We start from the raw sequence: 17,232 nt of genomic DNA, 5'->3' as shown, positions 1-17,232 counted from the left end.
ACACATAGATCAATGGAGTAGAATAGAGAACCCAGAAATAAACCAAAACCAAGTCAATTAATTTATGACAAAGGAGCGAAGAATACACATTGGGGAAAGGACAGGCTCTTCAATAAATGGTGTTGGAAAAACTGGACAGCCACATGCAAAAGAATGAAACTGGACCACTATCTCATACTATATACAATAAGTAATGCAAAATGGATTAAAGCCTTGAATATAAGACCTGAAACCATAAAACTCCTAGAAGAAAACATAGGTGGTAAGCTCCTTGACATCGGTCTTGGCAATGATCTTTTGGATTTGACACAAAAGCAAAGGCAACAAAAGCAAAAATAAACAAGTGGGATGACACATTAAAAGGGATGACACGGGGCGCCTGGGTGGCGCAGTCGTTAAGCGTCTGCCTTCAGCCCAGGGCGTGATCCCAGAGTCCTGGGATCGAGTCCCACATCAGGCTCCTCCGCTGGGAGCCTGCTTCTTCCTCTCCCACTCCCCCTGCTTGTGTTCCCTCTCTCACTGGCTGCCTCTCTGTCTATCAAATAAATAAATAAATAATCTTTAAAAATAAAATAAAATAAAAGGGATGACACACCTTTCTATACGGCAAAGGAAACTGTCAACAAAATGAAAAAGCAACCTACTGACTGAGAGGAAATATTTGCAAATTGTTTATCTAATAAGGAATTACAATCTAAAATACAGGAAGAACTCATAAAGCTCAATAGCAAAAAACATTAAATAATGTGCAGAGGATCTGAATAGGAATTTTTCTGAAGAAGACATAGAGATGGCCAAGGTATATGAAAAGGTGCTCAATATCACTCATCATCAGGAAAATTAAAGTCAAAACCACAATGAGCTATATCACCTCACACCTGTTAGAATGGTTATTGTCAGAAAGACAAGAAATAACTAGTGTTGGTAAGGCTGTGGAGAAAAAGGGAATCCTCATGCACTGTTGGTGGGAATGTAAATTGGTGCAACCAATTATGGAAAACAATATGGAGATTCTCAAAAAATTAAAAACAGAACTACCAAAGGATCCAGTAATTTCTACGTCTGGGTATTTATCTAAAGGAAACAAAAACACTAACTCAAAAAGGTAGATGTGGCTTCACTTTTATCACAGCATTATTTCAAATAGCCAAGATGAGGAAACAGCCTAAGTGTCCTTTGATGGAAGAATGGATTAAGATGTGGTGTAGAATATTATTCAGTCATAACAAAGAATGAAATCTTGCCTTTTGTGACAGCATGGGTAGACCTTGAGGGCATTACACCAGGTGAAATGAATCAGACGTAGAAAGACAAATACCCTACACTCTCACATATATGTAGAATCTTTTTTGTTTTTTTTCTGCAAAAAGCTTTATTATTTCCATTTGGCCCATGGCTTGGGAGAGGGCTCCAAGAGTGGTCAAAAAGTTGCCTAGTGGGGTGCCTGGGTGGCTCAGCCATTAAGCATCTGCCTTCAGCTCAGGTCATGATCCCAGGGTCCTGGGATCGAGCCTCACGTCAGGCTCTTTACTCAATGGAGAGTCTGCTCCTCCCTCTCACACTCTCTCTGCTGGTGTTCTCTTTCCCGCTGTCTCTCTCTCTCTGTCAAATAAATAAATAAAATCTTTTTTAAAAAAAGAAGAAAAGCTGCCTAGTGGCTGCAGGGAGAGGCTCAGGCACAAGCCCTGGCACCAGGGCGACGCCAGAGGGGCCCCTTAAAGGCTGCTGAGCTCCAGAGGCTCCTAGTCATGCTTGAGAGTGAGCCTTTCGAAGAACTACTTTCCTGGGACCGGCCAGCCTGCGGAGGTTAGTCATGTGGTCGCTCATTTTTGGATGAGTTTCACTTCCTCATCTAGAAGTGTTTCTCCAGGAAGTCACAGAGATGGGGGTCTGCATAGGCAGACCCCAGAGCATGCAGATCCAAAAGGGCCTGATTCAGGCTCTTTTCCAGAACCAGGGCAGCTTCCATGGCAACCAGGGATTTACCCGACTCATCTTGGGACCACTTCTGTACTTCCCGGAAGAGGCCGTGGCCTGTCCGCACTAATTTTGCATCTTCAAGAGATGCTTAGCGCCCTCGTGCTTCTCTTCAGCCAACTCGTGGAAGAAGTGGCCCACATCTCCACAGCCACATCATTAAGGTAAAAATGGAAGCCCAGAGTGAGGTAGGTGTAGGAGGCCTGCAGATGCATATTGACCAGGCAGTTGATGGCAGCGTGCACCTTGGTGGAATAATTCTGACAAATCTCAGTGCTCATGCTTGATGGGTAATAAGGAGCTAAGCTCAAAATAGGGTGCTGGCTGGTCCAGGAGGCAGAGGATAACCAAGACGATGGCTCTGAAAGTTAACACTGGAAAAAAGGTTAGAGGGTGGTCGGAGGCTGGTAGAAGGGGCAACCCTGGGTCTGTTCTGTCCAAACACTGTCGAAGCCAGAGACAGATCCACAGGACCACTGGGCACACTGCCTCACTTATATGTAGAATCTTTAAAAACATAAATAATAATCTTATAGATTTTAGGTTGCCAGAGGAAGGGGGTGAAAGGTGGGTGAATTGGGTGAAGGGAGTCAAAAGATACAAACTACTAGTTATAGAATAAGTAAGTCATGAGAATATAATGTACAGCATGGCAACTATACTTAATAATATTATATTGCATATTTGAAAGTTGCTAAGAGAATAAATCTTAAAAGTTCTTCTCTCAAGAAAAAAAATTATGTAACTATATGTGGTGACAGATATTAACTAGATTTATTGTGGTGGTAATTTTGCAGTATATACAAATACCAAATTGTTATGTCATATACCTGATACTAAGGTAATTTGTATGTCAATTATACCCTAATTTTTAAAAAGACATGAATGGGAGCCTGTGTGGCTCAATTGGTTAAAGCGTCTGATTCTTGCTTTCAGTGCAGATCATGATCTTGGGGTCATGAGACTGAGCCCCACATGAGGTTCAGCACAGAGTCTACTTGAGACTCTCTCTCTCTCTCTCTCTCTCTCCCCCCCATGCCCACCCATGTGCCCTCACATCCTCTCTCTCTCAAATAAACAAATAAATCTTAAAAAAAAAAGAGAGAGAGACATGAATGGAGAAATTGAGGTATATTCATATAAGGGCAAACTACTCAGAAATAAAAAAGAATTATTATTGGTACATGTGACAAAACAGTTGAATCTCAGATAAATTCTGCAAAATGAAAAAAGGCAGGTAAGGAGCACCTGGGTGGCTCAGTTGGTTAAGTGTCTGCCCTGGGCTCAGGTCAGGATCCCCCACATCAGGCTCCCTGCTTAGCGGGGAGTCTGCTTCTCCCTCTGCTCCTCCCCCTGCTTATGTGCATGCTCTCTCTCTTAAATAAATAAATAAAATCTTTCAAAAATAAATTCTTCTTTAAAAAAAAAAGGCAGGCAAAGAACATATAGCTTGATCTATTTATATAAAATTCTAGAAAATGCAAAGTGACAGAAAGTAAATTAATAGTTTCCTGGGTATATAAGTAGAGGGAGAGATTACAAAAAGGTACAAGAAGATTTTGGAGAGGATGGAAATGTTATGGTGACTGTGGTGATAAATACATATATCAAAATTGACATTACATCTATCAAATTTTTTTATTTTAAATATGAGTAGTTTGGTATATTGATAATAAAGCTGGTGGCGAGGTGATTAAAGAAAAAAATAGTTGTTTTAATTTCTTGTAGAATGGTCTGTGTTTCTTTCAAAGAGAAGCTTGTTTTCCATAATTCAAGAGAGTTCACTTAATTAGGTCAGTTTTATAATTTCTCAATTTTGACCGTCAGTGGTTTTCACAACACTGACACCTTTATTTTTAAATCTGGGCACTTTAAAAAGGCCGAGGAGAGTGTCATGATTCTTTCTCAGTAAGTGGCCTACGTGTCTCAAATGCCTTTGTTTGCAAGATTTCTTTTTTTTTTTCTTTCTTTCTTTTTTTTTTTTTTTTTAAAGTAGGCTACACACCCAGCATGGAGCCCAAAGCAGGGCTTGAACTTACAACCATGAGATCAGAGCCTGATCTGAGATCAAGAGTTGGACACTTAACTGACTGAGCCACCCAGGTGCCCCTGTGTGCAGGATTTCTAAGAGGAATAAACTACTCTCACTATACCCAGCATTTTATTAGGGCTACAAGAAACCATGAATTGCTCATAGACTATTTTAAAGCAAGAGAGTCTATTGTGAAGCTATGCTTAAACTAAAATTGGAACTAGATTTCAGCTGGAAAGTCATCAAGATCTGAGGCAACTCTAGGAATTAGCTTCTGTTTCAGTCTTTCTTATGGGTAACGTCTCTTTTTCTTTTAAGGAACTTTTTCTCTCTACATGTCTATTTTATTCTCCTCCCTCTACTCATTGTTTTATTTTTCCAAAGTATCTTCAGTTTGCTCCTCCAGATCCACTTTCCATCCTTCACAGAGCTCTCTTTCCTAGAAGCCTGGCCTGTACCGATTATGTCAACAGAATGAGGTCCGTGTATTTATTCTCCTAGCTCCCTCCTTGCAAGGTCACTTTAGGCACACTGTCCCTTATCCAAAGATCACTGCTCCTCTCAGAATGACTCACTCCACACAACTTTTCCCTTCCAACCTCTTCTTTCCCTTGTCTCTTCAGGTCTAGTGGTGATAATAGCTCCCTTGCTACCCAGATCAAGTTCCTCTACTATGACTATAGCTCCCTTACACCCTGCCCACATATTTCTAATTAGTTTCTTTGCAGATAAACTCTCCTCAACTTATCATTTGCACATGTCTCTCGCTTCTGGTTAGAATCCTGAGTTACATTATTTGTTTATCTTGGGGTTTTTTGTGTTTTATTTCACAGCTTCTACTTTGGTTTGCCATGATCCACCAAGGCTCCAATTCTACCCTTCCCTAACATTCTCTGTATTTGCAAATTCCAATATCTAAGTGAGAAAATCTCAGGCAAGTGGCTGACTTTGTTTTTGCAAGCCAGGCTGTGTCGGAGGTCACAGGCTAGCTGAAGGACTGGCAGCCCCTAGGTCAGTTGCCTGTCTCTGGGCCACACATCTGGGTAGGGGGAGGAAGTATGGAAGAGAAAAATAGCATAGTACAAATTACCCTGTCCTCAGAAACCATGAGTGAGATGGTTTCTCTTAGAAAGCACTTTGACTATGGGCAGACACAATATTTAATATAAAAAAATTTAAAGATGAATAAAATACCCTGGTTATTCTTAACCATGCTAATATTTTGTAATGTGCTAATATCTATCCTCCTATGGCCTTATCACATTAAGTTTGCTTGTCCTCATCATTTATAATGACCCAGAGGAATCCAAGACGAGGTTGATTGAAATCATGGGTCTCAACAGAATAGCATAGGCAGTTGAACTACCAGAAATAATTCAGGCTTTAAAGCCAAGTAAGCTTGGATTGAAACCCTAAAGTTACAACTTATTTCTTTCATTACTCTAAACTTCCATTTCCTCATCTATAAAATACATATAATTATATTTACCTTATAGAATTGTTATGCAGATTAATGAGAATATATCTAAAGCATAAAATAGTACTCAGTAAATAGTAGTTATTATGATCTCATATGCTTGTTTTAATTAAACATTCACAGCAAAAGCTTTTGGCTTAATTTAGAATCATTTTTAAAAGGAGGGGAGAAGATGGGGCTCCTGGGTGGCTCAGTAGTTAAGCGTCAGCCTTTGGCTCAGGGCGTGATCCCGGCGTTCTGGGATGGAGCCCCACATCAGGCTCCTCTGCTGGAAGCCTGCTTCTTCCTCTTCCACTCCCCCTGCTTGTGTTCCCTCCCTCGCTGGCTGTCTCTCTCTGTCAAATAAATAAATAAAATAAAATCTTTAAAAATAAAAATAAAAGGAGGGGAGAAGAAAAAGCAGGTTATTACTCCTTTCCCTATCTTTCCCTGCTTAGCTGCAGGTACCTAAGATCTGATTGTCGTGAATTCAGTCATACCAAATTCCAGAGTCAATCCACACCATCCCTAATGGTTTATTAGAAATCTCATTTCCACCAGCAAATGAGTCTGAAATCAGTCTTACTCTGAAAAATATATCCTATTTACCTACTATATGCCTTTTCTTCAACTCTCGATTGTTTTGACCAGTTTGTAGAATTTTTACTTTGATTGGTGATTTGCATCATTTCCTCCCTTAGGAACAGAATCCTAACTTGAACCCTAGCCTGGCTGTCTGGGGCCCCCCCAAAATCTGCCTAGTCTAGCACTTAGCAGTTTTGACTCCTGGGAGCTGATCCAACCTTTGTATCCCCAGCTGATTGCTAGGGACCTATTTCAAACTGGAAAGACCCTACTAACCCTACTTGTATTCTTATTTGACCTGAGCCAGTTTGGCAAATAGTTTTCGTATCAGGTAACAGCAATTTACCTGCAGCAGCTCACTGCCTGGAGCACTGTGCTAGAAAGTACTGTGGGGCCTTTTCTGGATGAAGTAAGAAAGAGAACCAGACTTGACAAAGAAAGTCTTCCTTCAGGGCAAGATTGGGAAATGTAGAAGGAAAAGGTGGTGGCATGTATGCCATACCTTTGCCAACCTTGGCTTAGAGATTCCTGCCGCTTGATCCCCATACTAGATTAGAGTCCTTTTGCGTTAATGCCAGCCATTAAGCCTGAGTTTTTCTACATGCTTTTGAACCTTGTGATTTAGAGGGTGGCCTTTCCAGCAACCAGGTGGCCGTGACTGCCAGTCATTGTCCTAAAGGGCAGGGTAGCGACTCTACATAACTTCTCCCTTTTAGACCTAGGCTGGTGTAACAGCTTCTCATTGTTATAAGCCTGGGCTATCATTTGTGATTCCCCTACACTCCACCTACACCTTTATAAATGGTCTCCCCTCGAGTTATCCTATTTTGAGTGTGCCATCTGTTTCCTGTCAGTACCCTGACTAATACAAGTACTTACTATGTACCAGGCACTGAGGATACAACAGTAAACAAAAAGATAAAAATTCCTACCTTCTGGAGATTACATTCTAGCCAGCTTCAAGATGTCTTACAGGCAAGCCTGCCTAAGTTGGTCTGAAGTTTATATGCCTATCTTGTCATTAGTCACAATTAAGGAAAGGCACACCTGAGCCTGCAAGTGTATTTTCGTGTAAACCCCTAAAATAAGGACCTCAGAAAATCCTAAGGGTATGTGATGAAGGAGCAGAAGGCCAGCTGAGGACAAAGCACAAGCTGATACCCTGCCACCCCCCTCACCCCACGCCTGGGTGGGACATGTGTGACATTCCTCCGGGAAACTTCCAGCTATCTTTTTTTTTTTTTTAATGATGTTATTTATTTGACAGAGAGCAAGAGAGAGAGAGACTGGCAGAGCGAGAGGGAGAGGCAGACTCCCCTCAGAGCAGGGAGCCCAATGCGGTACTTGAACCCAGGATGGGCCGAAGGCAGATGCTTAACTGACTGAGCCACCCAGGCACCCCTTCTTCCAACTATCTAAATGTTAATGTTTGGCTAGAGGGGAAAAACAACCTTAGCTTGATAATAGCCAGGCCTCCTGTATTGTGAGGGTCTTCTTTAGTATATGAAAGTCCTTTTGGACGCCTCCCTTTTTCCTTATCTCCCCCAATCCCACAGTATATAATCAGCCATTCCTCACAACCCTAGTGCAGCAGCTCATTCTGCCCGTGGGTTCTGTCCCTGTGCTTTAATAAAACCACATTTTTGCACCAAAGGGGTCTTCTCCGGACGTCACCAACCTTTGGAAACAGCATCAATAGTGACTCTCACACTTCCTGAAATCTCTTATGTATTGCCTTCATTTATTCAACAAATATTTAATAAGAGCCTAAGTGCTCAATACATGTTAGTTGCCTTACTGTGTTCTAGGTATCATGCTATAAGCTGAGAGGTAGAGGGAGGGTAGGAAAAAGAAGGGTACAAAGATGAGTAGGATAGGCTGTGTGAGAAGTAGACTCATAAACAATCACCACACGATATAAAAAGACTGTAAAAGAGTTTTGTAAGAGGTGCTATGAAAGTATAGAGAAGAGATGACTTCATTCATTTTGGGGATTGGGAAAGGCTTCTCTGAGGTGATGTTTGATCTGAGCTTGGATGGATGAGTAAATACTTTTCCAGAAAGAGGAAAAGGGAAGGGTATTTAGGAAGAAGAAAGGAGTTATGAAAAATTCTGAAGGTATATCAGAAAATAGTTTGCCCTGCAATTTTGAATACCATGTTGGGGATGGTGGCAAGGAATGGGACTGGAAAAGGTATGCACGGTCCAGATTTTGAAGAAGCATTCTATTTGAAGAGTTTGGAGTTTATTCTAGCAAGTAACAGGAAATACTTCAAAGAATTTTAACAGAGAAGCAAAAAAAATCAGATTATGTTTTAGAAAGAAAATGGGGAGAACAGTGGATATGGAAAAAGATGAAAAACGTGGAGAACACACAGACTTTTACTGTAACAGTATAGGAGAGAAATGATGAGGGCCTACATTAAAACCATGACAATGAGAATGGACAGATACAGAGTAAACTTCATTGATAATTAGGAGGTGGAATCAAAAGGTTCAAATGATTTATTATATGTGGATGAAGACAGAAAGGGAAGAGACCAAAATGACACAAAATAGATGGAAGACTAGTCCCTAATTTGGTAAAACAGAGAAAGGGAAACTGAAATCTCTTTTGCCAAAGGAGAAACCAACAAGCTGCAAGCTCATTGTTGCAGAAACTGAAAAACATCAGTTACTGAAGGTACCGGGTGTGTTAGAAGCTGAAGAGTGAGCTGGAAACAGGTAAGTTGATAGTCTAATATATAAAGAATGTCGGGCCCACAGATCCCTTCTGTCCCCTGGCAGGGTCCGCGCGAGAATCCCTTCTCTAGCAACCTCCTGTTGAACTGAACTAGAAAGGCCTTGAGGTCAGAGATAATTAGGCAAAGTAGAGAGCAGGGATGAGACATAAAACTTGAAAAGGGGATTGAGTTTCCCAAATCCTGAGACCGCCCCTCCCTTTTCTGGGTCTCCCACTCAACTCCTGGAATGTTTGCATCCTGTCAGAGGGGGAGGGGAGGAGAAAGAAAAGAGATCCAGGGAACAGAAATCCAGTACAGAAGAACAGTGAAAAGAATCTCAAGGAGAAATGTGAAGGTAAATCTCCGGATGACAATTAGCAGGCAACACTAAATCCATACCGGAGCAGGGCAGAGGATTCTAGAAGAAATGCCTCCAGGAGGGAAAAACAAAACAAAGCAGACACAGTGACTATACTGAAAGGACGAAAATGGCGCTTTCTTTCTACGATCTTCCTCTCAAAAACATAACCCCAGTCTAACCATGAGAAGGATATCAGACAAACCCTGACTGACATTCTACAAAATACTCTACCAGTACTCCTCAAAACTGTCAAGGTCATCAGAAACATGGATATTTGGAAAACGGTCAGACTTAGGTGTAAGGAGACAACTGCAAAATAGAATGTGGGCAGGGCACCTGGCTGGCTCAGTCGGTGGAGTATACAACTCTTGATCTTGGAGTTGTGAGTTCAAGCCTCAAATTGGGTGTAGAAATTACTTAGAAATAAAATCTTTGGGATGCCTGGATGGCTCAGTCGGTTAAGCGCCTGCCTTCGGCTCACATCATGATCCCAGGGTCCTGGGATGGAGTCCCACATCAAGCCCCTTCGTCAGGGGCATCCTGCTTCTCCCTCTGCCTGCCACTCCCCCTGCTTGTGCGCGCGCTCTCTCTCTCTCTGACAAATAAATAAATAAAATCTTTAAAAAAATAAAATCTTAAAAAAGAATAGAATGTGGGGTCCTAGAACAGGAATAGGAGAGTGGGTAATAACTAAGGAAATCTGAATGAAGTATGAACTCTAGCTCATTGGTTCATTAATTGTAACAAAGTACTACATTAATATAAAATATTACTAGTAGGGGAAACCTGGTGTAGGGTATAGAAGAACCCTCTGTTCTGACCTTATAATTCTTCTGTAAATCTAAAATCCTTGTAAGTCTGTTTGGTTTTTAAAGAGCTAACTTCAGGAGTGGGAGGCAATCATTAGCTTCAGGAAAGCCTGGAAATTATACAAGAAAGGAAACACTCTCATAGCAAACTCATGGCACAGCGGTGATAATATTTATATAATCCTAATAATGGAAACACTAATTATTGACTTAAGAAAACATCAGGATATCATTAAATTTAGAGTTGAGAAAGAAGAGAGGTAAAAGTGTGGGTGTAAAAGATTTCCAAATTCTCATCTTCCATAGAAAGAGGTCAGTCAACAATGTCTAGAATAGAAAACTCGAGAAATAACAGCCTAAAGATATTATTTAGAAACATGGATGGGGGGAAGTGCCAGTAGAAATAGATCCTAAAAGTTGAAAATGGCTTCTCTGGGTACCAAGCTTCAGAGAAAGCGTTGGGAGGGGAGGGACAGCGTTCCACCATTTTTTGTTACAATCATTTTAGTATTATTGCCTTTTAAATCTATGCAATGTATTATCTTCATTTGATAAAAAGAAAAATAAAAGTTTTAAAAAGAATGGAAAATATTTAGACTGAAATAGGCAGATAATGATATTTCCTTGACTCTGATAGTTAACCCTATGGGTAGTTAATAAAAAGGAGTAAATGAGATGTCCATCAAAAAAATGGAAATTAAATCACTCTCTGAGAGAACACAAATAACATGTAATTATGGGTTAGAGCAGAGACATGTATCTAAAAGATACAGAATACTTGATGTATTGACTTAATGTGCTGAAGATTCCGTCAGAATGGGAATCAGTCAGCTGCAGGAGTCTAGAAAACAGAGCCTTCCAGAGACAGACAATTTGGCCGCTAAAGTCTGGCCAAATGAAAAGGTGCTCTGTAGCAGGTGTGATATTCTGGAGATGATGTATAAACATTTGAAATATTTATTGAACATCTTTTTCTCTGATTCTGTAATTATAATTTGCCTTCCCATATAAAGTTCTGAAAGGAAGAGAAAGGACACACACCTAAAGACACAAGTTAGTCCTCTTGGCAATTATACTTTTTACTGTAAAATAAACAATCCAGCACTTGTATTTTATATATTGTCTTGGCATAACTTTGTGGCTGACATCTCAGGCCTCTCAGTCTTCAAGACTGAGGGCTAGATACTAGCTTGTGAATTTACCCAGTTGGTGCCCACCTATAGGGGTCAGTCAGCCAGCATTGCCTTGGCAATACCCTGAACTCTCTACATATCACCTTCTCCTTTAAACTTCCTCACCTATATGAAGGGATATATTAATAATGTGACACAGGACACACATATCATTGTTCTAAAACTAAATGATCCTAGTTAGTCTTTTATTTTTTCAATTCTGATATTAAGATTTCTTTTTTTTTTTTTTTTAATTTGAGAGAGAGCATGAGTAGGGTGGAAGGGGGAGAGGCAGAGGAAGAAGCAGACTTCCAGCTGAGCAGGGAGCCCAACATGGGGCTCGACTGAGCCACCCAGGCACTCCACAAACCGACTAATCTGACATGATCTGTTGTGAATCAGTGCTTACTTACATCCACGTAGGTTGAGAATTTGAGCCCCATAAGTACTGACAATGATATTAAGGACAACTCACTATCCATTACATCTAGGCAGGATAAATGCCACAGTCTACTTGCAATTTCTTCTAAAGCTTGCTATCATAAAGAGAGATAGGTTCATGACTGGGAGAGGCATCACGTTTGCTGTTAGCTTCTTGTGATGAAGGATAATTGGAAGGCAGGCAGACAGGGATAAAGGCCCCCACCCTAAGAGGAAACCACCCTTAAAAGGATTTTACACCACTGAAAGGATTTTACACCACCCTGGAAGGAGCCCTCCACCCTTTTCCATATGATAGATAGATGAAAAAAACCTGATTGGATGACTGGTGCAGGGAGGGTTAATCAGATTAAAACAGCAGGCCAACAAGCCCATAAAAACCCCTAGACTTAGAAACTCCAGTGGCAAAAAAAATATAAAAAAAAAAAGAAAGAAAGAAACTCCGGTGGCAACCCTCTTGGGTCCCCTCCCTCTTTGGGAACTTTTTAGTATCGCTCAATAAACCTTGCTTTGCTGCCCATCACTCTGATTTACCTCTTCATTCTTCGAAGCTGTGTGACCAATTACTGAAGGCACCGACGGAGAAAAAAATCCTGCAACACTTGAACTTTTCATGGTCCAGGCCTTGCCACTGGAAGAGTAATATACGGATTAGGGGCATTTGCAACACTTCGAAATCCGTTAGAAATGCAGAATCTCAAGCCCCATCCCAGTCTTACTGAATTTGAATTTACATTAGAGCAAGGTCTCCAGGTGAATCGAATGTATTGTAACATTTGAGAAGCACTGATCCAAGGTGTGTTTTTCAATCTGTAGTTGCAGCCCACTAATGGCTCAGGAAATCAATCTAGTAGGTCTGCCACTGTAACTGGGGCCCAAGAGTACAAGAGCTCCTGGCTTCAGAAGTCCCAAACAGACCAGGTTTGGCCACTTGCCACCGACAAAATCCAAAGTCAGAGAAATGAATAGCGGTGAAACAAGGCCACTAACGGGAAGACAGTGGATGACATCTCAAAGATTGTCTCTAAAGGACTGAAAATACTTCTAGATGTATATAAGGAAAATGTGGGACAAAGGTTGGTGGGTACATGCAGGTAAGCAGTAAAGGTCACATCAGTCATTGTCTTGGGGTCAATCGCTCAGGGGTCTTCTGGCTCAGGGCAGTTGTTATTGTTTGAGGGAGTGGTTTCAGTTCCCATTACTGAGTTAGGAGATACACTGAGAAGAACTTAATCAATTAGAAAGTACAGCCTGAGGTCAAAAGGGAGGTGGTTGGGAGTTCTTTCATTTCCAGCATTTTTAAAATGAAATGGAACAGAAAATATTAGAGTGTATTACATGTGCAAGGGTATTGTTTTATGAAACTCCTGTTTTAGTTACAAATATGATATTTATTGAGTCCTCATGTAAATAGTGGTCCTGGTCAACAAAGTTTGAAAGCCTCTGGGTTAGGGCACTGTTCGGTAAATGTTGTTTACATTGGAATCCCTAAGTGTACAAAATTTAGGCCCCCATTGAGGAAGGAACAGAAATTTATGTCTTAAACAAGAACTCCCAGCTAATTCTGATTCTAATTCACAGTGAATTTGAGAATCACTAGTCAAGCAGTGACTCTCAGTTTTAGTATGCATTAGAATCACCTGGAGGGCTTGATACACCACAGGGTGCTAGGCCCCACCCCAGAGTTCCTAATTCAGTAAGTCTGGGGGGTGGCCCAAGGATTTCAGTTCTACCAAATTTCAAGGTGATGTTGATGCTGCAGGTTTAGTGACCACTGGCCCAGGATCATGAAATTATGACTGTGAAGGGCTTAGACTCAGGATATTTGCTTCAAGCTAAATTATTTCTTTAACTTATGGCTAAACGCATCAACTCAACACTCTCATTAGTTTCTGTATACACCATTCCAGCATCATCAGATAGCAAAAGGGCCTTTCTTGACTGTTTCACGGAGGGTCTCTATTGAATACTTAATAGCTTTTTATTGTTTGAAGAATCATGGTTCTAACCAGCCAAAGGATATACACGGTTTGCCAGTTTCTACTTTCTCTGGAATTTACCTTGTACAGCATTCAGATTTGTACTCGAACAGGAATGAGATTAACAGTCAGAATTTGTGAACTTGTCTATTCACAGATACTTTTAGTACCACTCGAGGCATGGTCCTTTATCTATAGATAGCTTCCTTCTCACCTAAGTGCTCATCAGAAATGCAAATTTTCCCACATGACCCCAGACCTACAGAATCAGAAACTCTGGGGTTAAGACCGCCTCTAGCAAGCTCTCCAGGTGGTTCTCACGCACGGTCAAGTGTGAGATGCTCTAACACTAGATCACTTGCAGCTGCTAGAAACCACTGCCGAACTGTGGTATCTGTGCGTGACCACACTTAGATTCAACTGTGTTTCTGGGAGACCCAGCAGCAATATAAACTTTGGGGATATGACTCTTGTTTTTCTGACACAATGGCCAACAGAGGGTAGGTAGCCTATAAATATTAGCCAAACCTTCCTATATTATTTGGAAATGTTCATGTAGATACACTTCAAGGGGTTCCCAAAGCAAGTTACACATCTGCATATTTATATCTCCTGAAGCTTACCACCAGAATGTCCCCCCCTCCTTTCCTGATTCAGTGATTTTTTTTAAACCTTCAACTATATGCATGGAAGTTAAGTATCATTGTTAAACTGAAGGTTATGAGCGGTGAATTTTAAAACAAGTCATATAGAGATCTACATCGGATGTATGCAGGCTATTGAAAACATATGGAAATATATACTGTGGCCAGAACCTGTCCTTAGCAACTCACAATCAACTCCTAATGAAGTCAGCTCCATTTGGTGCAATATAATAAAAGAGTTGGTATTGCCAGAAAAATCTTCATTTAAAAAAATTTCCCTGAAAATCAACTACTTCCCTATCACATTACGAGGATAATTTCTCCCAACAGAGGCTGAAGCTGTTACACCAGTTCAACATACCTTATATCCCCATAAAGCTAACAATATCCAAGACAATCTGGACATTGTGTGTGTGTGTGTGTGTGTGTGTGTGTGTGTGTGTGTGTGTGTATTTACTACTTTTCAATACAAAGGGAGAGCAAATAGTTTTTTTCAACCCATAACCATTTTAACTTTTTTTTTTTTATTTTAAAGAGGAGGAATTAGTCTTAGTTATATTCTTCCTTGTAATTAGTTACCACAATATATATTGATGGGTTTTGCCTACTGTTTCACATTTGCACCCAACGGGAGGGTGCAACTAACTTTGCGCAGTACTCACTCAGCAGCTACAAATTGCTTTCTGTTTGCAACTTCCTGCCAGTGCACTATATCACCATTAGAGATCTGTCTATTGCTGGTAACAGATACATTGCAAAAGGCCCAGAGTAGTTGCAAAGATACAGAAGGTTTAAGAAGTCCCAGATGGCTGTAGCTATATAATCTCTAGTGGTAAATTAGGATAGTGGGTTGCGTGATAGCTAAGAACATGGGTTTTGGATTCAGACAGGCCTAGGTTTCAAATCACAGCCTAAGTATTTATAAATTGTGTTACCTTAATCAACTTACATAAATTCTCAGCTTCATTGTTCTCATATGGAAAATGGGAATAATAGTAAATAAGGTTGTTGTAAGGATTAAATGAGATAATGCATGTAAAGCACTAATGCTGCCTGGCATAATATAAATAAATGCTCAGTAATTGTTAGCTATTCTTACTATTATTAGTAATAATGTTATTATTTCGTAGGCCACAGTGGTTTATTCATGGAGAGTACTGAATGGTCATAGATCTCAGAAGTGTAAATATGTCTGAATTACTTTATTCCCTTCTACTTTATTCCCTTCATGTTGATTCTCCTTTTTCTTTTTTGATTGCATTTCTCCTCTTTTGAGCAAACTCATCCTTCATAATAATGACAATTATGTGGTGGTACCATTATCAAATTCCTGGTTACAGAGAACTTTATGTTATGGATAAGGCTTGCTCTTTTGGAACTTAGTAGCTTTGAATTTGCCTTTGGCAGGAGGATTGTTCTCCCTTTATTCCTTGCTGTTGTTTTCCTACTGACGTTGATTTTAATTCAAAATATTTTTCTTTTGTCTTTTGGAGTTAGGTGAGAGCGCTACTGCATCATAAATGATTATAGTGCTTCTGTGGGTGAGGTGAGCCTGCATTTGTTCTTAGCTTTAAATATGTGTCAGGAACTATTTCAGTAGTATGATAATGTCCAACTTCCCAAGAGGGATCTAGCAGTCCTAGTCTCAGAGTTGGCCACTGAAGTGGTTTTTTGACCAGCTGTTATACTGCAACCTGGAGCTTAAAAATGGGGAAAATGGCACGAAGAGTCCAGAAGAAAAAGTATCTGCTTATCTTTAAATATGTAGGGATCTGCTTTGGGAATTGGATAGGAGTCAAAGATCAAGACATGTGGCTGGACCCTGCATGGGATTTGGTATATCAGAAGGAATAGAACCTCACAAAATATTCCAAAGATGTCTGAATAGTCTTAAGTAAGAATAATTTCTCATTAAAGTTGATAGTATCTGAATCTTTTCTTATGTAGAACCTAATGAATTATAGGCATTTACATTCTTTCATTCAGTATATGAAAGATTGAAAATTCCACGGTGGCAGATAGATGGCTTACTATACGGCTTACTGAAAGCACGGAAGGTCAGGAATGTTGATGTTTGTCTAACACAGCAACTCAAGCTTCAGCACAGTTTTTTACAAAGTAAATCAAGCAGGGAAAAGATTAGTGTGTGTTTTTTTGCAACTATTTTTTTTAATTGAACTTTACTTGAGAATCTCAAGATCATTAATTTACGTGTGCTACCTGATTAGTATTATAATACTGGAATGAAAGTGTGAATTATATTTCTCTATCCTTAGTACCTAGCGCTGTACTTATCCCTAATAAATATTTGTTTAATGAATGAGCCATTGAATGAATACATGAATGAGAAAGAGGAAAGGAGAGAGAGAAAAAGAATGAAAGGAAGAGGGATGGATGAATGTATGTAGGATCATTTATCCTGCTTTTAAAGGCAGTTAAATGGTAAGCCTTAAAGTGATTCATTGATGACAGACTGGCAATAAAATGAACATACCCAAGAGTTTCTAGATTAAAAATATCCACCACTGCCCCAATGGATATGTCTTATTGTTTAGGTAGTTTTCTACCCTATCTGCATATTAAAATCAACTAAAGTACTTTTTATTAGATTATCAATGCTCCATCCCCAACCTCCATCCCCATCCCTCACCGCCCCACCCCGGTATTTTTTAAAAGGCGATTCTAATGTGTAGTCAGAGTTGAGAATTCCTGTGTTAGGGAGTTATAATTGTTATGCTCTTCAAGGTTTAAAAAAAAAGAGAGAGAAGCGTAAAGATACGTTTGCCAAAACTTGCTTTTGTTCTGCTTCCAAAGCTTTTTAAATTCAGTGTTAGGTGTTTGCTATACCAGGAATAATGTCTTAGTCTGTTCAGTCTGCTATAACAAAATATCATAGACTGGGTGGCTTAAGTAACAGAAATTTATTTCTCACAGTTCTGGAGGCTGGGAAGTCCAAGATCAGAGTATTGGCAGATTTAATGTCTGGCGAAGACCGCTTCCTGGTTTGTCAGTTGCTCCCGGTCTTTCTGCTGTGTCCTTACAAAGCAGAAAGA

The 17,232-nt window shown here is 40.1% G+C and overlaps 1 pseudogene; it reads right to left on the bottom strand.

Moving 5' to 3' along the window:
- Nucleotides 1–1,742: 1,742 nt before the first annotated feature.
- On the bottom strand, nt 1,743–2,424 carry LOC103667813 (annotated as a pseudogene).
- Between the last annotated feature and the right edge of the window lie 14,808 nt (nt 2,425–17,232).

The sequence above is a fragment of the Ursus maritimus genome, unplaced genomic scaffold (assembly GCF_017311325.1).
Source record: "Ursus maritimus isolate PB19 unplaced genomic scaffold, ASM1731132v1 scaffold_7, whole genome shotgun sequence".
Taxonomy (NCBI): Eukaryota; Metazoa; Chordata; class Mammalia; order Carnivora; family Ursidae; genus Ursus; species Ursus maritimus.
This window is presented reverse-complemented; position numbering and strand designations above follow the sequence as displayed.